The sequence below is a fragment of the Cynocephalus volans genome, chromosome 3, assembly GCF_027409185.1.
Source record: "Cynocephalus volans isolate mCynVol1 chromosome 3, mCynVol1.pri, whole genome shotgun sequence".
Taxonomy (NCBI): domain Eukaryota; kingdom Metazoa; phylum Chordata; class Mammalia; order Dermoptera; family Cynocephalidae; genus Cynocephalus; species Cynocephalus volans.
The window spans coordinates 159,143,858-159,170,362 of record NC_084462.1 but is presented as its reverse complement, the minus strand read 5'-3'; the positions used below and the strand labels follow the sequence as shown (position 1 = coordinate 159,170,362).

Genomic DNA, 26,505 nt, shown 5'->3' with positions numbered 1-26,505 from the left:
GACCGGTGCACTCACTGGCTGAGTGCCGGTCACGAAAAAACGACAAAAAAAAAAAAAAGAAATTATACCAAGGATGTAGATGATTCAAATGGTGAAGGGTTTAACCAGAGTTGCTTTTCTGAAGATATATGTTTTAGATTGACTTTTGAAATTTTTGTTTAAAAAAAATACATGATGATTTACATTCCTCTGGGTATATACCCAAATGTGGGATTGCTGGATCATATGGAAGATCTATATGTAGTCGTTTGAGAAACCTCCATACTGTTTTCCATAGTGGTTGTAGTAACTTACAGTCCCACCAACGGTGCAAGAGAGCTCCCTTCTCTCCACACCCTTGCCAGCATTTTTTCTTCACCATCTTTTTGATTATAACCAGTCTAACTGGGGTGAAGTGGTATCTCAATGTAGTTTTAATTTGCATTTCTCAGACGACTAGTGATGTTGAGCATTTTTTCAGGCACCTGTTGGCCATTTGTATGTCTTCCTTTGAAAAATGTCTATTCAGCTCCTTTGCCCATTTTTTAATTGGGTCATTTATTTTTTCACTATATAATTGCTTGGGTTCTACATATATTCTGGATATTAGTCCCTTGTCGGATGCATGGTTAGCAAAAATTGTCTCCCACTCTGTAGGTTGTCTTTTCACTCTGTTGATTATTTCCTTTGCCGTGCAGAAACTTTTTAGTTGATATAGTCCCATTTGTTTATTTTTTCTTTTGCTGCTTGTGCCATAAAAAAGAATGAAATTCTCCCATTTGCAACAACATGGATGAGCCTGGAGAAATTTATGTTCGGTGAAGTAAGCAAATCATAGAGGGATAAATACCGCATGTGCTCACTCATAAGTGGGAGCTAAGAGAGAAAAAAGGAAGGAAAGAAAGACAACAGTGGTGTGTTGGACTTGTAGAGGGAGAGAACATTCCTTGGGCTACAAAGTGGAGTGGGGGAGAAAGGAGGAAGAGGAGGAAGTTTGGGGATAACTGGGTGGGGGACACGGGGTACAAATGCAATTTGTGGTAATGTGTATGCTGCCAGTATGAATCTGGCCCTCATATCACGGGCACGAGGGGTGACAATCAGCTTTGTATCTCATGAATATTTGTAACCAATAAAAAACTTTTAAAAAACTACAAAAAATACATACACCCACAAACCTACGTATCCTTTTACCCTTAGCCTGGTCTAAAAAGAATAATCTACATATTTATGGGTTTTTTTCAACTTGCTTATTTTATCAATGTTACACAATAACTAAGGCAATCGTACTGTAGTATCAAAAGTCATGTTGTAAACCTATATTCTGCAGACTTGATGAGGACAGAAGATTACTAGGAACTCAGAGTGGGAAAGGAGAGAATGAAAGACTAATTTTGATACCGACAGAATTAATAAGAAAAAGATCCACAGTGAATCTAGAGCAGAAAGTAGATTATCTGAAATTGTTTTTTAATGTATTGTTTTGTTGTTACAGTGGTATGCACACTAACCCTAATTGCTACCCAAATAAGATACTCACCATATCCACCCACACATGTTCAGAAAGGAATATAGAAGTCATGAAAGGTTCACAGAATTTGGAAAAACTCATCCAGGAATGTAGGTATGTAGAAGCAATAAATATGGATTTTTTTTAACCCAAATGGGCTTTTAAAATATTTATTTCTGTCAAATCTCTCTTCAGTTCATGAAGTATACAAGTAAAGTATTCTCCATAACAAATCATCACCAGATCAGCAGAAGAAATCTTGGAAGAGGATCTAATCTACCACCTGCCTCAGTAAATCTGTAATTAAATTCCTTGTTGGTAAAACTCTCTACCTTTAAGTATCCAGAGAAAGCAAGACAATTATTTGTTATGTGAAACTTCCTGCAGATATTTCAAGATTCAAATGGTTTCTGATCCTAAAAGAGGAAATTGGGATATAGAGGCTACTAAGCATCATTTGGGTGTCAACAGGGAAGTGTAAAATTTGTGTAATATTTCCTTCATTCAGCCCAGAATATGTACAGAAAAATGAATATAAACTGTGAATGGCTGCTAAAATTTACCTCCACTAGTTTGTACACATTTATAGACATACACACACACACATACATATAAAGTGATCACTAATTATTACATATTATAGCTCTATTATTATGTAACAAGAATAAAAAAACGTATACAGGAAATCTACCCATCAACTTCAGGTAGTGGTTACTTCTGAGGAGGGAGAGAAAAAATGGAACCAGAGGATATTCAAACAAGACTAAGTCTTCATAAAAGGATATAAAGCAAAAATGGCAAAACATTAAGATTTTTTCAGTCTCAATGATGACTAAACCAATGTTTGTAATATCCTCTACTATAGGGCCTATACTTTTTATGTTTAAATATTTCATACTTCTTTAAAAAGTTGAATCTCTGCAGATGATTCTGATAAAATACCTAATGGACCAACAAATTTTGAATGATTCTTTGGTTATTTTATATATGGATCTCAACTCTTCAACCATATGCTGTGAGCAGCAATTTTTCACACTTTTTCAAAAACTACCGCATAACCCAGAATGTGTTAAATAAAGACTTGAGGAATTGATTTGAAATGCAGTCGAACTGATCACAGTGATTCTAGTCCCTAATTCCTCCTCTCCCCCCCAACCCCCACTGACTACCCCACTCCTGGGAACCCACTGTTCAGTGTCCATGCATCACAGAGTTCAGCCTGGCTTCCCAAGGGCAAAGAGAAAAGACAGCTTAAGAAGACACCTTAATTTGTCACCATGTGATAGCTCTACAGTAAATACTGGGAATCAAACAAGGCTGGAGTCTGGCATGTGTCACAAGTACATTGGCCACAAGCCTCCCAACTCTTTTTACTCCATAGCAGAATAAAATTATGCTTAGTTCTTTAAGAAAACCCCACTGAGAAACCTGAATCTGTGCCCACCCCCTTAGCCTCCCTGTGCAGGGAGAGGTAAGGCAGCCCAGTTCCTCCTTTGTTAGCACCATGGGCTCTAGCCTGCAAGTCTAGACAGAGTGGCTTGTTGAAAGGCCCTGGAGTCAATGCCTGGACAAGATCAATAAGGCTTTTTATGACACAATGAAAACTTTCTATTCTGTTAAATGTGGCTAATCTACCATTTCTTCAGTACTCTTAAAGCTTTCAGTGCCAAGCACTAGACGCCCAGGTGATTAAAACCCTGTTCAAAGACACAAACTGGGGAACTTTGCCAGTGCAGAGGTACAAATCCTAGAAGCCTGGGCTGTGTCGTCTTTTATAGCTAGGTGTGCGTTTCCTTTTCCTCTTAAGAAAATAAACAGGACAGTGAGCAGATGGAGGCTGATATTGATAAAAATAAAAACCTGACCCATTCCAGGCCTTCCAAAAAGGCAATTATAGTGCCCAAATTCTTGAGTAATTAAAGAATCTGAATGTAGTGGTGGATGAGGATGGGGTATGTTGAGGGGATAAGGAGAGAAAATTCTCTAAAATGGATGCAGACTTAAAAAGCATTGACCTGATTCAAGAAGTATAAATAAAAGAGAAAATCTCTAATGATTTCAAATTTAATTATAGTGCTAACAGTGTTCAGAAAATTAGAATTAAGTGTTTATTTTCACCATTTCTTCATCTCAGGCTATTAGCAGAGTCCTTTATGAGGTGGAAGGTTTTGTTTTGTTTGCTTTTCTTTTGGGTTTTTTTTTTTTTCTCTCCATAGTGTAAAAAGGACAGGAGATTAACATTTATTGAATCTGTATTAGGCTGGCTTTTATATATATAGAGTGTCCCCCAATAAAACAAACACCATATACATTCTGTTTGACAGGAATTAACCAAGACCTGTTTTGGTGATTTAAAGCTACAAGAGGTCAAAACTCCATTAGAACTAATGTATTGTTAATAGAGATAACATATCTGTGTATTTACATGTCATCTCAAAGGAGAATTTTGTATTAAAATACTTGGTATGTTTCTTCTTTAACCCTCACAAAAGCCCTGTGAAATAAAGTTTTACTCGCCCCACTTAACAGATGATAAAACTGAAGTTCAGAAGGGGTTAAATTTTTGTGCAATACCACAGTAAGAAGCAGATTCAAAAAATAAACCAAGGTCAACCTTCAAAGACTATATGGTTTCCATTAGATTATGCTGCCTTCTATTTAGAGTTTAATATCTTTTGCAAAAACCCCTGTCAATAGTATTCCTGGTGGAGATGAAATATTCATTTAACAGAAAAAAAAATGCATTGGCATAGCACGTCACATATTTCAAACCACTTTCATATATATTATCTAATTTTGTAAAGTATGAGCACTTCTCAGTAGCTGCTAAAGGAACTTCTCTCTGCTCAACAAGTCTAGATTTTCAGCAAACACTTAGATGTATTAACCACATAGTTTGGGATATGAATATAGATCATAAGAATGATAGGAAAGATCACGGGAATTCTGTATGTTGGCAACACTGGAAATAAATAAATACTTTAAAAAATCGTAATTATGAGAGCATAAATAGTGAAATCCATTTTTGAAGCATTGAATCTAAAATAGCAATCCTCCTTTTCAGTCAGAATGATTCACAGACCATTTACAGATGCTGCAATGCCCCCCAACAACACCATCCAAGGCCAAACAGCTGGACTCTGAGTTATGACACCAGAGGGATAGAGGCAGAAATATGCTCAGGGCTTACACCAAGGTAGATACGGAGGGGGAAAAAGTTAGTTGATTTATGATTAAAAAGAGCACTCAAAACCGGAGTTTTAAGACTTTCTGAAATGGAGACTGGAATTGGTTTAGTTTTGTAGCTTGCGTAGCCAGTTGTTATGGATATTCACATTTCCTATTATATTCATAAAACCAAAATCATAACCTCCTTCAGAAATACTAGATAAGATTCATAGATGATGTTTTTTATCCATGGGTTATGATAAAACAATGATTGGGATATTTCAACCATGGTATGAAGATGTTATAATGGATATCCCAGACTTAGAGAAGTTGTGATATTTGTACATATCACCAGCTGGTCAAGGTTTCTGACCACGCTTTGTAGGTGAATGAATCAGAACAACAACAACAAAAAAAAAATAAGCAGACATAATTGGGATACACAAAAACATTGTCCAACATATAAGAAAATGAGGACTGGTGGCTCCTTCCTGCCAGATGTGATGGAATCTCCATGTAATGTCAGCGAAGATGCATCTTGATGTGGTAGAAGTTTAAGTTTAAGAGGAAGTTGACTGGACATGGTCCTCTGATTTAAAGGCCCAGGATCTTTGTCTTATCTCTATCCAGGAGTGGTCATATCATGAGAGGTTGATTACACCAACTAAAGAGAACATGAAACTGAGATAGATACTGGGATGCCATTATAATAATTTACAATAAAAACTCACTATCAAAAAAAAAAATCTTACTATCACTATCTACAGTCCACAGACATAGATTTAATCATTGATTCCCAAACAACGGTATAAAATAAAGTGTTCACCAATCCATAATACAATTAGAAAAATAAAGAAAGTGGAATACCTTTTTAATAATGGCTTAATTTATACAGAAGTCATCCATTCAACAAATATTTATGTTGGACCTCCTCTATGCCAAACACTGTGCTAAGCACCAGAAACGTGGTGATGACACATCACTGTGAAACCCATATGGCACTTTCATTCTACTCCTCTCTGCTTTGCTGGTTTTGAAATTTCTTGTGTTTTATAAAATGATGGTGATGATAGACAAAATTTGTTAATGTAATTATTTGGAAAAATAAAAATGTTAACCCTATTTCAACCCTTCCCTTTTTTGTACAAATTATACTTGTCAACAAAATCCAAAACTTTGAAAAACCATTGAGCCAGAAAAACTTTTCTTTGTTTTGTTGTCAGTCAGATGTTGGCCAACACATAGTGCTCTTCTGGAAAGAGGTTTGCCAGGTGCTTCAGATAGGGTAACCCACCTTCCCAGTTTGCCTGGGAATGAGAAGTTTCTCAGGACATGGGACCTTCAGCTCCAAAAAGGGGCCAGTCCCTGGAAAATCAGGATGGCTGGCCATTCTATAAGAGTCACATGTCATAAGGCAAAAAATAAAACAGATCAAATGAAAACTCTCAACTACCTAGAATCACTGGCAAAGAAAGGGGTTGAATTAGTGAGATGTTTTTGTTAGCTATGAATTTCTAACCATTTCAAACTTAGTATTCTGATTTTTGAAGAACTAATAATTTATATTCATGATATAAGTAATGTACTTATTGCCATGGTATATTACTTTTTTAGTAATTATATTCACTGAACTTTAAGCTAAAGTCATCCTAAGAATAACCTGTATTTCATTTGAGGATTCAGAAGCCTCTTTGAGATTTCAAGGTACCTCAGAGTCATCTAGTTCATCATCAATTATCACTGTACACCTCCATGAATAAACAACTTTTACTTTCCAATTGTTTGAATTTGGGATCACGAGTGTCCTCTGTATCGTAAGTAGTTAATTATGTTGGAATAAATTTATGCAAACAGAAGTGTTCCCTTAGGGTTTACTAAGATAACTACAAGAACCAGCAGAAACTTCACAAAAGCTTCATAGTGCCAGCCTCTGGAGCACCCAGGTTGGGCAGAAAAAGATCTCTCTTGCATCTTGGGGTGCTGCCCATTTTTCCTTCCCCACCCTTTCATCTCAGCCAGCTAAGACTGTTCACCTTCTGGGTCCTTTTGAGCACCCCTCAATGTCACCGAGCCACTTTACAAAAGAGCAATGGTGCCCCCCGCCTTCAACTGAAGTAGAAAAGAAGACCTCATAAAAAAAAAAAAAGAAAGAAAGAAAAGAAGACCTCATAAAAGAAAGGAGCGGCACTTACTGTTCCTCTACTTTGTGCTGGTACCTTTGCAAATACTGAAATACTGTCTTTTCAGTCCTACAATAACCATACAGAGTAGGCATTATAATCACTGTTTTACGTAGCAGGAGATGTCCACAGTCCCTGAGATGGGAGTGATGGTATAGATGGCAGTAACGATGCCAGCTACCATTTTTGAAGTTTACTGTGTGTCAGGTTCTTTAGCTCTAGCTTACCATTATGCAGACGATCTTTGTTATAATCTTTATAACAACCTATTTAGATATTATTATCTGTAGTTTTCAAAGAGAGAACCTGAGATTTAAGGGTTTAAGTTCATCTGATTAGAATAAAAATAATTGACAATGAGGGAATTTAGAATGAGGCTAGACTTGGGTCTAAATCCAACCTTGCTGCTTCTACTGCAACAAGAGTTTGGTTTTGTGTAAAAGGCGCTCCCCTCAGATCAGGTGCTAAACAACCCTCTGTGTGATCTAAGCTACCCACTGTGTGATCTACTAGGGCCTCTGTGGTTGCTCTTCTGGACCCTCTTCCAATGGTTCTCTTAAGCTGACTATGCTCTAGTCAAAACCTGTTGGTTCCCTTTTCCATGATAAGAAACCAGAATTACCAATATAACCAGGTTACATACACTCCATGGCCAACATTATCTACCTTTAGATATCCGACCATTACTTTGCTAGGTACCAGTGAGAGCTAAATATACATAGTTGACTATGTGTTATCTGAAAGATTTAAGTTGCCCACTCATCCTGTCATTTACTCATTCATTCAGCAAAGCTTTATTGAGAGCACTTGTCATATGCTACGTCTATGGTGAAATCAGAAGAGTCCTGTCAGATTTTAGCATGTCATATTTCTAAGGTAGGCTAAAGTATGGAGTATTCTTAAACCAGGTCATTGTGAAGTGTGAAAGAGTTTTGAAAACACATAAAAAATCATGCAACCCTGTGGTATTATTATCCATATCATTTATTCTCTTTTTACCCCATTCCAAAAGATGTCCATCATTTCTTTAAAAGCTCTGAAGTAGTCCATCATGAATTTTTTGACAGACAGGCTATATGGATGAGTTCCAAGAACTTCACTTTGAGTTTACCTCAAGGCACTTACAAAAAAAGGAATTAATTGCCTTTCACAGCCATGTCCGTGGAGGAATATGCTTCTCACTTCTACTTTGCAGACAGAATTGGTAAGATAAAACCTACTTATTAGTGATGAAAGGTACTTTAAAAATCACATTTTCTACTTCTTTTTACAAGCCTAACATAGGTGAACATTTGCCCAAAGTAATTAGAAAGAGGGCCAAGACCAGAACCCAGGCTTTCTAAGGCCATTAATTGCAAAATAACTATGAGGTGGACACATGAACAAGAGACAACTTTGGAAGTTTGATCTCCAGGATGGTGGGTGCCTAATTCCCAGCTGAGTCCTTTCTCCAAGGCCTCCTGCATGAGTGTCTCAGCCAGATGCACATTTACATCAGTGTGCCACAGTCATCAGAGCTGGTACCGGGCCGCATCTGCCACTGGAGAGGTCTGCGGAGAGGAGCACCCTACTCAGTGCTCCCTTGGCTAAGCTGCTCACTTGATGTGAGTTGCCTTTTTAACTCATTGAGCTTCTTTTCTTCTTCCCCCTGCAGCAGTGTAGACTCTATGACTTCAGGGAGGGAACGCTGCTTAATGACTCCAACCCAATCTCCTGTAAGCCTTATCAGCGCTGTTCAGCCTCTCTTCTGACAGCTGACCTTTCCCACTGCGCTCATGTCCAGGGAAAAACAAAAGCACCAAAACAATTAAAAGCAGTGAAAGGGAAGGGAAGAGCAAAAACGAAACCCTAGCCTAATGCAGAGCATTCTAACACAGAAATTTTTAAAAGAAAATGAAAGAAAGAAAGAAAAAGAAGGGAAAACAAACAAACCAAGACAGTGAAGGAGCCCAAGCAAAAAAGATTGGATTCTCCCAGAACTCTTTATTTCTCTTCCTGATGGCTGCAGAAGGCATGAAAAAGCTGTTAATAAATCTGAGAACCATGCTGGTAGGGGAAAATAAAGAGGACAAGAAAAGAAGGAAAAGCTATGGCATGCAATAGCCTGTGATATATAAAATACCTCTCCACTCTCTGTGAGCCCTGGCTGGCATTCCAAATGGTAAGAAAGCTTTCATTCTCAGGTGCTCTCTAAAAGAGAGGCTCCTCCTTGCAAGAACACAGGGAAGCCAACCACCTGGCCTCAAGCCTACCCCAAGGGCACTCTGCAGGCAGGAATGGCCCTCTGAAGACCCCGTGAACACATTCCTTTATGTCATCACTGCTTGGCAAGTTGTATCCCTTTCCCATCTTATACGAAATATATGGATAATTTTTATCTGACATTGACATAGACCATTTTGGGGATATATAGATATACAGAGAGACATAGATATATAGGTATATAGGTATATAGATACCTATTCATCCACATAGAGGTCAGAGTAGTCTCAATATTTTTCAATACAATTAATTGTAAACAAACATACATTCCTAAAGCCAAAAAAGAATTCATCTTATAAGTTTTAATATTTATTTTAAAGGGAAAATATAATGATTCAACTGTTTAACCTCTGGGCAGTTTTGGAAGCACCCATGATGATTGTTTAGTGCAGATCTGTGAAAGACGTATTTCATTTTCCTGTTCCTGTTGAATGTGACACAAACTATGCAGATAGAGGTGCATTTTCAGACAGAGCTGGGACTCAACTCCCCGTTGCTGGAGAGATGAAAAAGAGCTGGACACTGTGGTTAGACCTCACCATGTAGCAAACTGTATGAAGGGAGGTAAATGTGAGAAGAGTTGAGAGTTGCTGGAGGTCAAGTTCCTTCTCCCAGGGTTCTAAGTGGTTCTCTAGATTGTTACACAAGTGGTTTGTTCCCTTATATGTTGCTCGTCACTGGCCACAGGGATGCACTGTTTACTAATAACGGCAGCTACCGATTCTGGAGGGCTGGCCACATGTCAGGCACCATGCTCACCTCCTTGCCTGGACTATCTCATGGAACCCTCACAACTCTGAGAGACAAGTGCTATTACAGTCTCTTCTACAGACTTGGGAGTCCAGGCTTTGTAATCTATCCATGATAAAAGGCAGCATCTGGGCTCAAAACCAGGTTTGGTTGACTCAAAAGCCTGCATTTACTCTTTACCACTGCCCTGTAATGCCTCACCAGGTAACCTCAAGCCTCATGCACATGTGGAGTGAGATCGATCAGTTGATGCCTACTCTGAAGCCTCAAAGCCTACGTCAGCCTTCCAGGGACTCAGGCCTGGGGAGCTCTAAGGCTGTGACTTATTGTTGAGCCTCATTTCTCCTTCACTTCTGGTGGAGGAATTAACCTGTGTCCTCCCCATCTGGAGGTAAGAAATGTTCCCTTTCAGCTCCTGTGTATGGAGCCTTCTTTATCCAAGTCCTTCCCAGGTGTAGGCAATCCAGCCTTAGTCCAAGAGGTGCTTGCCCCCCTGGAAGGTACAGGAGGTTGCCAATGACATTCCTTTGGCATGTAATATTAGCATGCCTGCTCAATAAATTATGAACTAAATAAAACAAACAAAACAAAACAAAAACCAAGAACACAACTCTAGCCTCTCCTGACAAAGCATGGTGCCAGAGTTGGCATCTTACCAAGATTAAGGTTAACATCCTTTAAGGGTAGTGGTTTTAGAGAGAGGTGAGTCCCATGAATCCCTTGACTTACACTCCATCACTGAAGGATCTTGGAAAGCTGAGAAATAATCCCTCATGATTTTCATAAAATACAGGTACAATTTTTTCATAATTTATATTCTTTACAGCCAGAAGGAAACTTTGAGAGCTCCGTATTTTACATATAAGAAACAGGAAGCCAAGGGGTCAAGAGGCTTGGGCTGGGGGTCACAGAACTAGTTATATGCACAGCCAGGGCTCCAGCCCCATCACCTGAGTCCCAGCCCAGGGCTTTCCCCCAGGTTCTCTGCTTGCTGCTCTCCAACCCTTCCTTCCTAGACTTGCATATCCTTCTCTTCCCCCAGTGCCCCATGTACTTTGCTCCTACCTGCAATGCTTTTCCAGAAAGGCTGTCTGAGCCTCCTCCCAGCAAGGTCACCACTGTGCAACCCCAGCACCAGGCCCTGTTCCTGTGCAGTGTGCATACTGTCCCATTCTTGCCAGGCCAGCTCTCAGCAAAATTGTTCAATGGACAACCTTTTCCACCCACATCCTTTCTTCTGCCTCAAAATTAATAAGCACCTTGTGTGTGAGGAGCCTAATAGTTACCTCCCTGTGTGAGAAAAATTTGCATATTTTAAAGGAGAGGGCATTGTTCAACCCAGCTCAACGGAATCAAACCATAATTGTGGAATTTCAGGCATCAGGAGTATGGCAGAGGGGAGTTTCACGGAGTCCTTCAAATCACACCACTTAGAAATTTCCAGTTCTGACTCTGCATAACATTTAATCTGCTTCCATTAAGGTGGATATAACCTTTTGATTATTAACCTATATACATAAAACAAATCTGCATGTGTCTGCTCTCAACCATGGTGCAGAGAAAATCCTACATTGGGCTGAAAGCCAAGGAAAGGGCAAAATAATCAAGGATTCACTATGTTCCCATTGGGTGCCCAGCCCCATAACCATCAGCCTTCTTTCCCATCGCTTCCTTATTCTTTCCCTACTTGGGTGGTGAGGGGTAGTTCTAGTGTGGAAAATGATATCTACCATAGAACAGCTATCTACTATCAATGAATGGCTGTCTACTAGAGCCAGTCCTTTATGCTGTCTGCAGCAGGGAGTGAGGGAAGCTAAAACACATCAGCAAACAAGTCAATTGACAATCTCAGTTATCAGATGTCAGTGGACAAAAAGAATTTTTCACACCTTAGAGACTTCCAAAGGCCTGTCTCAAGTAAGCAGTCACCCATTTTTAAAACAACTCTTCCTCTCTACTAGAAAATGAGAAGGGCTACTCATCAAGGCTACTGAATAATTCTAGAGAACAAATCCATGAATTCTCATGAAATCTGAGTTCTGTGGCCCAGGAGTAGGGAAAACTTCAAATTAACATACAGAATGTGTAAAGGAAGGCAGCGCTGAAACATTGCTCAGGTTTTAGAGTCAGACAGAATCACACCCTTTCTTAGAAACTGCGTGATTTTCAGCAAATTACTTAACCTCTTCAAGTCTCAGTTTACTCATCTGAAAATAAGAAAAAAATAATAATTTGTAAGTCCTGAGCTTAGAAACTAAGCAACGTAATATATGGAAAGCACTATGCTGGGATCATTAGTAATTAATAAATGGTAGCTCCTACTATTAGCAGCCTACCAAAAATTGCATTTTAAATCTTGAAATAAGCCAACAGTTATTTCAAAGGAGCTTACTGCAAAAGCATAACAATTTCTAAGACAAAGCTTTTGTTTTGCAAAGTTTACAAAACAAAAACATGAAAAGGTCAAGAAATACAAGATCCAGAACTTTTCTCCTCTCCCACAAATCTTGCCATCACATGGCCTTGGTTGGGAGAAGCACTTGCTAACCCCAAATGCCTCCCCTACTCCATGTCCAATCCCCCTGCATTCAAAGAAGTGCCCTCTTTGTACCACTTAAAGAAATAGTGTTAGTTGTAAACTATAAGAGAGTATAGATGTCAATGGAAGACTGTTCGATTTTCCTACGATCCCTTTCCAAAGCTCAGGATTGCTCTATGGGACCAAAAGGAAGAGATAAACATCCTCTGAGGGATTGCCAGACCCCAAATGCATGTCCTCTGGCCATAGCGAAATGAATCTGCATGATCACAAGACAAGTAGGCTGAATTTTATATAATAAAGTGCTTCACTTCCAGAAAACTTTATGGAACAGAAGGTCTAAGGAATGTGGTATGAGATATATCAAAGTATCTTTTCAATGTTCTGCCATGGCCATTTTTGAAATATGTTTGTTTATTGTTCCAAGTCATGCCATGCATTTTGTCTTGGGTGAGAACTGAGAGTAAGTGCATGCTATTTGAAAGGCTGTTCAACCTGGCATCTAGAGGGGTCCAAAATTCTCCAAGTCATCACTCATTCAGCAGGACCATAGGGCACTGACCCAGTTACATCCCTTTCCACCCCTTAACTTCAAATTATGGAAATAACTTTCCTTGTTGCCAGCCAGAAAAATCTCATCTCACAGAACCAATGTTATAGCCCTAGCAGGTTGTAAGCGTACACCCTCTTACACTGCCAACCCCACTGTCACAAACCCAGATGTCCAAATTCATTTAGGAGACATTAGTTTACCTTCCTTGAAAGTGGCAGCAATTTAAAAGCTACACCAAACAGTAGATTTCAGTGAATAAATACATCAATCAAAACACAGAGGGCATCTAGGTGAAAGTTCAAGGACAACAACACTTATGTGCAATTCATAGAATAAAATCTCACTGATTTCTCCTGATTGGAAGAAATATTGATGTGACTGAATAAAAAAAATTAACAATTGCTTTCTAAAAGAAATGCTGATTTATTATCTCCAGGAACATAAAGGAAAAAAAAAATCTCTGCTATCTGTGTGTGGGACTCTTACAGGAGATTTAAAATGGATATTCCTTTTAATAGTGTATTTGTTATTTGAATACAAATAATTGTCCTGAAGTAGTGGGATTACTGCTAATTTGCTAACTTGACCCTACAGAATGAACTAACCATTTTTCTCTTTTTGTTTTATAAATCCTCTTCTCAACCCACATGTGCGGAGGTAAATTTTAGCTTAGCATGACTAAATTAGGAAAATATATAATTAGTGAAGTCAAAACTTAAGAGATTTTATTGAAGAGAGAAATATGCTGTCATATTTCTTTGTGTTTCTCATCGAGAAAATAGAAAGAACGTTCTCTAGGTGTTTCATATAATCGTGGGACCATGAAAGAGCCAATAGGGTTCTTCCAAAATATCCCTCCCTGCTCTAGATGTTGCTAATTCTCTGCCTTTCTAGTCCTGGAACTAGACTGGACTTGGCTCAGATTCGATCTTCACTTCTGCTCATGTTCTCCTTATCCCAACAGCTCATGCCACAAAGGGATTAAGCTTTCTGTTAAAATATTGGGATGTCCTTCTAAAATTGGACAGAAAGATTGGAATCTTCCGGAATCACAATCTCTCCCAAATTGATGGGGACTCTTAACTTGTTTAATATCTCCTGGGAGAGGAGGAAAGCTTTTATCTTGATTCTAATTGTTAACCTATGTGACTTTGGGCAATTTATTTAAACTCTTTAAGCCTCAGTTTCCTCACCCATAAAATGGGCATAATAATATAATAACAGTAGCTCTCACCTGGGGTTGTAGTGAGGTTTCAATGAAATAATGTAAAGCATTTAGAGCAGCGCCTGGCATATAGTAAGCACTTGACAAATCATCATCATTTTCATCATTGTCATCCTTATTTTACTTGGCACTCATGTAATTTCCAGCACTAAACACTAAGACAGTCATTTCATCTTCCTCCCTATCCTCTGATTCCCAGCCACAATAAACACCATCCATTCTGGGAAAGGGTATGCCTGTTTTATCAGTGATTCCTCCTTCGGCCATATCTGCTGTTCTATGTGGTAGAATCCCCCACCTCTGATAAAGAAGTGAATATTTGCTAGCTGCTCTATATTGATGTGTTTACTGTGAACAAAGAAAGATACAAGAGGGAGGGGGAACAAATCAGAAGCAGCTCAAGCACAGATTATTTTTCTAGCCACCTAACATGTTATCTGCATGCAGCTATGGAGTTTCCAAATAGTACATAACGGACCAGGGTAATACCTTGGTAAATATTCTATCTGCATTCATCTGAAATGATAAAAGGTATTCCCAAATTGGAATTGTTTCGAGTGCATTGAGTGTTTTTCTCCTTTTCTCCTACCTTACCATTAGTATACCAACCTCTAGTTGATTCCCAAGGGAGTAAAAGTAAGTAACCCTATGCCTATAGGATAGCTCCTAGCCCTGTTTCACCTGCAAGGCAATTTCTTAGCTTGGGCTGCTATAACAAAATACTATAGACTGGGTAACTTAACAAACATTTATTTTGCACAGTTCTGGAGGTTGGGAAGTCTAAGATCAAGGTGCTGGCAGATTTGGTACCTGGTCAAGGCCTTCCTAGGCTGCAGATGGCCGTCTTCCTGCTATATCCTCACATGACCGAAAGTGAGAGAGAGAGAGGGGGCTGTGGTCTCCTCTTCTTATAAGGGCACTAGTCCCACTGCGGGGACTCCACACTGAAGACCGCATCTAACCCTAATTACCTCCAGAAGGCCCACCTCCAAAAACCATCACATTGGGAATTACAGTCTTAACATATGAATGGGGGTGGGGGGACAAACATTCAGTTACAGCAGCAAGAATAAGTGAAAAATTCAGAGTATGAGTTCAGAAGCAGGGCCATGATATGAAAAGGTGACAGTGACAGGTAGCAGGGCTCCTCAACCTTTCCCTGATATTCAATGGCTTTGATTTCTCTAACATCTTGTGACTCTCAACTGAGGGAGCAGAGGCGCTCTGTGGAGAATGCAGGCAGCAGGCAAAGACTTCTGGCTTCTGGAAGACGCTCCTCCCTTCCTAGTGGAATTGCTCAAGGAGACAGTCTCCGTTGCAACAGTAATGGGTCTGAAGGTCAATTGCGAAAGGTTCCAAATCGACTGGCAGTCACAGCCACTGCATGAGGGAGTCGTACACAAAGTCACGGGAATAATCAGAGGGCAGAGAGAAGCGAAAGTCCTAAGGTTCTCATAATGCCATTTTCCTCATTTAATCCCTACAGAAGTCCCCTTTCATTAGGAGAACAAAATTGCTTTTTCTTCTTTGGCACTGAAGCACTGAAAAATTTTGCTACTGGTGTCCATAACTAACAGGGTAACCTTGAATAAAAAAGCTAATTTCCCTGATCCTCAGTTTTCTTACTGCATAAAGAAGATAGCTTTACTTCTTGGACTGTTTAAGGATGAAATGAGATGACGCAAATGTACAGAACACATGGAGCAAGCTCCCTAAAGTTAGTTCTCCCGGGAGAACCTTCTCTCCCGGCTATTCTCCAGATACTGATGCTCGTCGTGTGCACTTCCAGAGTCAGCATTCATGAAGCGCACAGTTTTCCACAGGGACAGGGACTGTGGTGAATTTCATTCCAAAGCTGGTGCATTGACCTTGTCCTTCAGCTGACTTTGCAGGACACGTCAGACCTGAGTTCTGCACTCACAGTCTTGGCACTGCCGGTGTAGGTTTGCTGGGTGAATACGTGTCAACTGGCAAAATTCTTCCCACTCAAGCCCCAGAGGAAAGAGCTTCATCAAACGCATACTTCAGCCCAAGGCTTTGCTTCTCACTTGTTTGGTTTCTGAGTTGTTTTGATTTTGCCAAATCAAAGCAAGAGCATATGCACAACTGTGAAGTGATGGCCTAGAGAGACTTATGTGTACTGAGGGCATTGAGCTCAAAGTCTCTTGTCTTCTGATGTATATGCTGATAAATTCCTGCACCTGAACTAAGTACTAGTTAAGCCAGACACATATTAACACTGACACAAGGCCGTATAACTTTTTGCATGCTAACTGTAAAACAGTAGGCTCAGAAGAAAAGGGACAGGTAGATAGATTATGATGATAGATAGATATAAATAGATAATAGATGAACATAATTTTATATACATTTATATTATGTATATATACTTTGTATATATGTTTTTCTAACACAGTATCTTAACAGGACAGTGATCTTCAGGTCTGACACCTCATGTTATAGACTAAAGAGTCTGAGGCCCAGGAAGGTGAAGGGACTACTCAGGTCACAAAGCAGACTCAGAGCAGGAACCAAGGTCTCCCTCCCCGCTATGCTTTCCATCCCATTGGCATAGGACAGATGAAAAAGGAAAGGATGGAAATCTGAAACAGATCAAGAAGCATCCTGTCTTCTTAGGAAATTCAACCTAGAGTTTGCACTACTGCTGTCTGGGCCATAGGGATCCTAAATGCCCATTCAGCAGGGCAGAGCCTCCTACAAAGCCAGCCCCAGCCATGGCAAGCCCAGCTCTAAGCCCCATCCCTAAAAGCTACCATTTTATGGCAAAGCTCACACATGAGACAGAGCCCTAAGTGGCATCTCTGGCCCAAAACACAGCTCTGAAGTGACATGGGATGGCAATGTGTATTCTCTCCTGCTCCTGCTAATTCCTCTCTTTTGGTAGCCACTCAATGAGAAACGGCTGTCAGCAATTTCCTTCCTCCAACAGCTGGGAGATGGTTTTCCACAGTTAGTTGCCATTTGTTTCAATTATGTGTATTAATCATAGCCTTCGTCCTGATGGTATTCTTCAGGGAAAAAAAATCAGGGCTTTTGTTTTTTAACCAAGTTCCTTCCTCACTCAGAACAGAATTCGGTAGAGGCAAGAGACAGGGAGGATGATAGGTCAGAGGTAATTTGGGTTAGTTCAGTGGTAAGTGAGCGTGGAGACATTTAGCCCCCTAAAAGCAGGGAGGGCAGTAGTGCACCTTGGGGACAGTGACATTCTATCACCACAAACACACAGAGAATTCTGTGTAATTTATAATGATGTACAAATATCATTCATTCTTTCATGACATATTTATTTATTCAAACATTTATTAAGTTCCTACTATGTGCCAGGTTTTGCATTCTTTCAGAAACCCCCAGTTGTGTTTTAAGTAAGAACAAAAGCAAAGGACATTAGGAATCATTTCAGAGGCAGAGTGGCATTGTCTCATGCCACCCCTGCCCATCTGTGCTTTCTTGGGCCTATCATCCCCTAGTTCAGATTTAACAAGTATTTAGAGCAAGCCAGCTCTCAGGCCAGCAGAGGGCTGCATGCTGAATATTCCCTGGTGAACGGAGTTGCCATGGACTTCATCCTCATCAGTCTTGCAGTCTAGTGAGGGAGACAGACCTCAGACACAGTAGCCCCCACTGGACAGAGCTCTGAATGGTGCTCTATGGAGACAAGACTGGGTGGTACAAGAGGAGAGAAAAAGTGGGAGAAGCTAGTTTAGACTAAAGAACTAGGGAAGGCCTCTTGAGGAAGCAGAATTTACAATGAAGCCTGCGAATGAGCACAAATGAGCCATTGGGAGGGTGGAGAAAGAGAGACCAGCAAGGGCCAAAAAGAGCTTAATGATTTGGAAGACTGATGGTGCAAAAGGAACAGGAGTGAGAGGAGAGAAGTGTAAGATGAGCTTGCAGCCCTGGTCAAGGGTGAGGTCATGCTGGGTTTTGCAAATCTTGTCAAGGAGTTTCTCATTCTAAGAGAAATGCAAACTATCACATGGTTTAAGCTTAGAGAGACATAGAATGACACACGAGGAGTCCTCATAAAGTTCATGGAAAGATTCATATTATCTTTTAATTCCATCTTCCCATGAACTTTTTGATGCACCCTCATATACTTTAAAAAGATCAGTCTTGCTGCTACGTAAATAATGAATGGATGGACTAAGAGTGAAGTGGGGAGACTTGGTAGGCTTCTTCAATTGTCCAGGTGACAGATGATGGTGGCATGGACTTGGATTGTAACAGTAGACAGGGACACATGTTGGCAGACTGGAGTTGGGGGATAAAAATCAGTATCTGTTAATGTCTTTAGGCCTTACTTTGTTTATGTATTACAAAGGAGGTTGTAGTAGTTGTTCTGCCTTCTCTGCAGGATTATGGTGAAAACTCAATGAGAAAAAAATAAAAGGTTATACAGGTGAGACACTGTTATTATTGTGGTATCATGACCACCATGATACTATTCATTTCCATCCAGTTGGTTCGAAACCTCAGCCTGTAAGGGATAGCCAGTCTAACCTAACTGCGGAAGTAGGAGAAGCATCCTTACCTTTGTCAAGTTGTGTCTGGCCAAGATCCTGATAGAAGTGGGTGCAGGGCTGTAATAAGGGTGCATCTGGGCTGTGTTCTAGCTGGGACCCACACCATTCCATAGGAGAAAAATGGGTACTGAAGGAGGCTTAGTCACGCTTTGCGTCCCTAGAGTTCCACTAGCTGCTGAGCCCCCAGCTAGTCTATTACCTTTATAAGTGCCCTGAATTGCATCATTAGGGCCCACAAGAGTTCTTTCATTACCTAATTTACTACTAGGGAATGCCTTGGGCAAAATTGACCCAGAAAATTGCCATCCAGTGTGGTCCTCTATTCTTTAAGAATTCCCAGAATCAAGATAATGCCTCAAGAGATCAACAAACTTCAAGTACAAAATATGTTTTTGGTGAAGCGATATAGTTGTGTGGGGGTATACATCAAAACCTCATTTGAATTGTGGAGTACATGCAGGAATGATTAAACCTTCTGAGAGCCCAAAGATTTCAAATATTTTGTTTTTTTAGAAATATTTCTGAAGTTTGTTGTATGCTTTGCCTGTCTTAGGAAACAGAGTATGTTGAAAATAATACACTTAATTAATAAAATTGTGTTGATACAATATCATTCTAGTTCTGCCACCACCGTTCTAGATTTCCTTGGATAAATCATCTATCTACTCATATGTAAAAGGGGGCCCTTTAACTAGATCAGGGCTTCATAAAGTCTTTTTGGTGAAGGGCCAATTTTGCTTTGTGGTTTAAATTTCCAATACAGCTAGGCCAATACATGCCCTACTGGGAGGAACTAGCATTTCCTGCCACATGTTACTCACCAGGTGAGTTTGAAAACACTAAGCTGTTTGATACCCTGTTGAACAAGATGCATCCATTGATCATTCACCTGAATGTCCCCACACGCAGGATTTCTACTGAACTGTTCAAGTGCTTAGTCTCAGTTCCTGGATCTGTATCCTCATGGGTGAGTAACAAATGGTTCTTGGACAGCACTGATCTGCAGGAAACACTTCAAGTAGCACTGAGCTGGGTCATTTCTCAGATCCATCCAACCCAAGGCATCTAGGATTTTATGATCCTCATGAACATCCGTTATTTCACGGGTGATATAATAAAGCTACTGAGATATACTGGTTTCTGAAAGTCCTTTCCTTGAGTTCTCCATGATTTTTGCTTTTCTGATTTAAGATTATCCTTGAAGGGCTGTCTGATTAGCTCAGTTTGTTTGAGCGTGGTGCTGATAACACTAGGTCAAGGGTTCAGATCCCCGTACTGACCAGCCATCAAAGAGAAAGAAGAAAGATTATGCTTGGTTCTCTTAAGTTCTCTTGAGGCCATTGCCTGTGCCCTAAAACATTCTGGTCTCCTGAGCTATTCTATTGGGATTTTTTCCTGAAGTCTCCCTCAGGGCACTCTGTCCCTGCTGCCGTTGTCTTCATTCAGTGTAGATATGACCACTTCTAACATTTTCCACTGTGGAATATACTATAAAGCATATGTACTTCATAGGGCCTGGTTTTCCAAAGCCTTGCAGTTTCAAATATTGACCTTGCAAGGACAGGAAATTTTCCTCAGGCTATAAGTCTCTGTTACAAGATAAAAATTGTGGCACAGCAGGTTCCTGGCTCAAAGACAGACTAGTTACCCACTGATATGTAAAGATACAGAGAAATTGCTATAAGAAGGAATGTTTGCTAAGATCAAGCTTGTGTTGATAAGACCACTTAATTGTCTACTGGAATGTCATCTAGCTTGTTTCACTGAAAGTTACCAGCCTATACTGTTAAACTATAACCCCACCTATGTCTCTTTCTGTTACTTCCTGGTATGGAAAATAAATGCAGGAAGAGAACCCCAATTCGGCATTAATTTCCCAAGGAAGGGATCCCTCTTGCTTGAGGGTTCCTGTGGGAGATTAACCACTTTGGGGCCTCTCACTGCTCAGTAGAGATGGGCTTTGAGTAATCTTTGCATCTCTGTCACCCAGGGGAAGTGGGGTGACAAATCCGTGGGGGGTAAAGCAACACAAAGCAACACTCCACCAATTCCACTTGCTGTCTCTAGCCCAGCTGTTGGCCCTCCTGCCTGGTGCTGAAACTAAATCTTAAGTCCTCTGGCTAACCCCATTCCTCTCCTATGAAAGAAAGTACATGAGCTATGAGACAATTTTCTCCTCTGGTTTAAAAGCTGTGCCCCCTTATTTCTGGCTAACTTTAGATTCACAGTTGCCTTGGAAGTTCCAAAATTCCAACAGCTAGATAAAAGGCTTATTATTCTTACATTTTCTTGAATAATGAATAAAAATCAGATAATGGGGCAATTTCTGAACAGTCTTCTCAATCCCAAAATCTAATTTTAAAATCTATTAAAATGTTAAAACATTTAAAAATATTTCTCAATCCTTAGAGCGCTCATTTCCTGAACTAGTTACTTTTGCTTTTTTGGAATAAAATATAACTACTAAAAAGAGTGTAAACACTGAATAAACATTAGTTTTCTATTTTTATATTATACCATCATTAGATCTGAATGGGGGATGGCAGCAAATCCACTTAAACACTTAAAACAATCAAGCAAATTAAAGGAGGCAAAGTGACAAAATGGAAGGGGGATTGGTTAGCAAAGCAGGCCTTTGGCTAAGGATTAAATTTCCATACAGCAAGAATTTAAACTGGTAGACTATAGAAGTGGAATAATCTCTGGTTCCTGCCAGTTCTGACATTCTATGATTGCATGATAGGACACTAAGGTTCTCTGAGCAACCGTCCATAGGAAATAACAACATAGGGACAGAAACCAAGCAACAGCAAACAGAGACTGCTTGTAATATCAGCAGCCTATTTTCTTTAGCTTCTGCACCACCAGAGAACATTTTGCCAGAGGCCTACTTGAGTTACCACAGCTAAAAATGGGTATGGCTGCCAGAGAGAGAGTTAAACCTGCAGGAAGAATTTCAGTGTGCAGGAATTAGAATAAAGCATTATAGACAGAAGGGAAACAATACAAAATAGCAAATCTTGTTTGAGTCATAGATTAGCTCAAAAAATTGAGCCCTAGAGAGTGTAATTTTTTTCCCAAAGCTACAAACCTGGCAAGTGGCAGAGCCATTATATCCGAAGCTGGTGGGCTGAACCACTACACTGAATTGCCCTATCCATATAAAATTTTGCATATATTTGCAAGGGGTTCAGAGATCCCAGGATAAAAATCTTTGCTGTGAAATACAAACATTGCTCTCTTTATCAGCACAAATCATTCTTTCTCATGATTAAGAAAATACTATATTTATCACTCATGCCACACCTCCTATAGATGTCCACATACTTTTTTTTTTATTCAGTTCTTTCCTCATCAGCCACAACCAGAAATGAAAACATAGTCGGAATATCCAGTCCCACTGTCTCTGTAATCCTTCCAAGACCCAATGAACTAGGGAACTTGATCTCAGATCTCTCTGGACCTTAGAGAGTCTACTAAATGACATTTCAAGAGAAGATGACAGTTCTATGAAGAGCCAACCAAAAAGATCTAAGTGAGAATGTTTAAACAACAGCAACAACTTAGAGAAGGGCTCCCCTCGCTCCAAGTCCATCATCGATGGCCTCTGGACCTCGATGTACCACAGTCTTTTCACCAAATAGATAGCTGTTAGCCATCAAAATGCCTCCACTTTCAAGTCAGAGAGTATACCATGTCCCTTCTGTGTGTAAAGATTACATTCAGATACAATAAGAGGTAATGATCAGACAGATAAATGGGGGTTAAAAAATGAAAACCAAAACAAAAATTACCCAGTCTTATCAACAACTCTTACAGATTCTCTTAGCCAAGTGGCCTGAGTTATTGATAAGGACCTCTGATGTCCTGAAGCCTGGGAGACTGTTCTGGTGCTGACGATTATTCAGTTAAAAAAAGGGGGGGGGGTCTTTATAAAGTGAGTAGAAATCAGTGATTTTGGTGTTTTCCATATAATAGAGAGCAAAGAGTCTTGTCCAGGGTCTGAAAAATCTGACTTGGAATGAAGGCTCTGACACTTACTAACTTGAGTAATCTTGAGCAAAATGTTCAACTTCTCTGAGCCTCTTTTAAAATCTGAAAAATAAATATCAGCATCAGGCCTTACCTTGTCACACAGGGCTCTCCCACCACCCGAATGGGAAAAGAAAAAAGGAAAATGCATTTGAAGGTGCTTTGTAACTTGTAAATCATTGTGAAAATAATTGCTGTTATTACATATGTATGCTTTCATGTGTACCCATAAGTGATTCAGAGAGAAGAACAAAAAAGAGGGAGGGAAAGATGGAAAAAAAAACAAGTACAAAAAAAGAGAAGCTATTGATGGGAGAGATGGGAAGGAAATGAAGAAGAGAGAAAAACCCTTCCATGGAAAAGAAGGAATAAAAAGAAAGGAAGGGAGGTAAAGAGAAACTGGGGCTTGGTACAGTAACAAATAAATCCCCCAACATGACAGCCTTCTGCAGAAGCATTTCATTTTCCCACAACATAATGGTGTGTTATTGCCCATTATCTGTTCTGTCAGTGCCCGAGTCGATATTAAATGAGGGGCAGCTGCATTTAGCTGCCATTTTTCAGCTGTCTTCACGTTGCCATGGCAACCCGGTGGTTTCTTGGTGAACCTGCCAGGAAAGGAGGGGTGCGTCATCAGTGGAGGGGGAGCTGATGCTAGGTGGGGACAGGGTGTCAGGGCCAGGGCCCAGGGGCAGGGGAGCGCGGCAGAGGAAAGAACAGCTCAGCCGCGTTTGTCAGGCTCTGCCTGCACCTGATCAATCAGCCATTTCGAAAACACAATCTGTATTCCAGGGGCCCTCCGCAGCAGATTCTTCTCCACCCTGCCTCCCTATTCAAATTCTACAGGAGCTCAGTGGATTGGGGGTTCTGAGTTAATGGCAGATTCCTTCCGCAGATTCCTTCCGTCTTCTGTATCCATTCGTCCCCACCCTCTACTGTTTCACCCACCCTGGTGCCAGCCTTAGAGAATGGCTTTGGATCTTGGAATGTACAACTCTGAGAATAGAAAAACTAATTTCAAAAAGGACGTCAATACCTGGACTCTGCCCAATCCATATATTTTTTTCCTAGAACATATTTGGTTTTTTTTTTACAGAATCATCAAATTTTTAGACTTACGTGGGATTTTAGAAACTACCAATGTCCCATATCATAAATTTTAATAACAAATAGAGCCAGTCAGGTTACATGTAAGAGAAGTGGGCCTGACGTAAGAGACCCAGCAAATGGATTCTTCTCCCAGAAAAAGCAGCAACCCATCCTTGAATAAACTACCCATCTCAATTGACAAAAAAATTAGGTTATTTCTAAACCTATGCAAACATCCCTCCCTGACATTAATTACAATGGATCAAATGACAAAGGGATCCTACACCATTGTGTACACACTACACTCTGCACCAGGCTTTCTAAACAATGCTTTCTTATCAACAGGCCTCAACTGGTGAGGATTTAGTGCAGTACATACATAAGAATGTACGTAAATACATACATACATAAATGGGTGAATTTATTTCTATAAAAACAGTAGTAAGAAATATTACACAGTGACATTGGGATATATTGGTTCTGCAGAGTGGCTTTGGATCACAACAACAATAGCATGCCTCTCTTTTGGCTGAAGATGTATTCTAAGTTAGGGTGTCCAGAACACAACTGACATCTCTCTGTTCTGGACACCCTAACCTGGAATACACCTTCAGACAAGAGAGACGCATCCATGCATCCTTAATGGATGGGAAATTGTGACATTTCAGATCCACATCAAAGACTCCTTTGTGTCCTCTGATGTCAGTGGACAGCAGGTGACTCCTACCCAAGACCTGCACGGTCTAGAACTACTGCCATCTCCACCAACATCCACAAGGTCCAACTTCTGTTCCGTGTCTCTGGCTCTCTTTATACCTCAACATTTTTCTCTTAACAAAGGGCCATTTCCCTCCTGTCTCCATTTTTCATTCCAAAAACTTAGAATTTTTCCACATCACTTACACACTAACCAACTTCTCAAGCTTTTCCTAATAGCCACACACCTCTTACTTCATGATGCCCAGAAGAGCACTTGGGAATGTTTGCCAGCCAGCTCTTCTACGCTGCAGTTGTAACAACCCTAAGTCAGAATGTCCCCTAGGGGCAGAGGGGCTCTGTGAATATTCGAGGACATGAGTAAGAGGGATAGACTGCTATTTAAAATAAATAAATAAATAAACACACGCATTTACAAAAACCTTAACACAACCCTTGGCTTTGATTGAAAAATAGCAACATATATTATGCCTGGTTCTTCCATTACTTATAGGAATGGAACTATCCAGTTTCACTCAAATAATAAACTTGATAGGAATAAATCTGATTTGAAAGCTTTCCATGATCAGATCACTGAGAATAAACACTCTGCCCTCTACACATTTGTATCCTCAGCCTATATAGCACAGTGCCGGGCACATAGCAAGTGCATGATAATAGAATTGACTTAAAGAAGGGAATATGGGGACTTTCAAACTACTCATCACTGAGCCAATGATGATGGGGGGGGCTGAGCCTAAAGAGGCAAGAGAATTGTCTCAGGACAGTGGGCCACAGCCAGGTTTTCCTAAAGAGACAGTTGTCCTGCCTGAGCCCTTCAACCTTGGTCCCTTGGGATTAATAAAGGAGCCAACTCAAAAGAGAAAGGACCAAAGAGGAAGATTTGCTTCCTGTGGAAGCTCAGCAGGAAAGAAGTCTGTACTCTAGGAGTCATCTCTGCATCCTGAAACTGCTGATCTTTTTGTAATAAAATTATGCCACTGGAGTGACTGCCTCACATTAATAGAGATATCACTGGGTTCTCTTAGATGTAGGGAAAGCTTCTCCCAAGGTCGAAATGGAGCTCTCTTTCTGCACCTCGAAAAACTACCAAAGGCTTCTCACAAAAGCTTACAACTGCCTGAGATCCAACAGACAAGGGGGCTATAATCATAAAAATTATAGGTATGCCAGCCAGAATCTCCGGGAATTCATCCTAGGAGACGGGGAGCAGGAAAATGAAGACTACTTAAAACAGTGTAAAGTTAAGGAAAGAGAATACTTTTCCCTCAATAAATAAGGACCCACAAATTCTGTTGAGACACTGAGGGATACACATTACTTGAAAACGGTCATTGTACTTTTTTATTTCTCAAAGGCTCACTCCATTTGTGAAAAAGGATACATTTGGCTTTGCAACAGAGAGAGCATGGTGTTTGTCAACAACACACTGTCAGGTGCTAAATAAGAAATATCTCCAGAATTGACTATCTCCTCTGGCTTCATCAGGGAAGAGAGCATTAAACTAGTAGTGCATTTTAGTTCAAAGAATATATATTAAGCACCTAGGACACCGTATTAGGCTCTAGAATTGTCCTATTTCAATAAGACATGGCTGTTCCCTTAAGAAGTTTGCAGCCTTGTGGGAGAGACAGTAAGCGTTTATTTAAATACAATGTGCTCTCAGAGTACACAGCTGGCAAATTCAGCAAAACTAAGAAAGAGGGCAAAGATAGGCAGGGAAGGTTTCTTGGGTGGTGAAACAGCTGAGCTAGTCTAGATGAAAGAGGAAGAGTTATCTAGGGGCAAAAGACGGAGCAGAGTTTCCAGGCAGAGGAAACAGCATAATCAAAGAAAACTTAAGTTGGTATTTCCTAACTAAAAATGTCAGATGCCTTGTCATAGGAACACAAAAGAATCATAGGGGAAAGTAATTCAAGAGATAGGCACTGAAGACAGCTGTATTTATAGCACAAAT

At 40.2% G+C, this 26,505-nt stretch overlaps 1 protein-coding gene across 4 annotated transcripts in view; it reads right to left on the bottom strand.

The window, feature by feature from the left end:
- Positions 1 to 26,505, bottom strand: part of NRXN3 (neurexin 3) — a 1,519,487-nt gene that overhangs the window by 1,115,915 nt on the left and 377,067 nt on the right. The window lies entirely within an intron of this gene.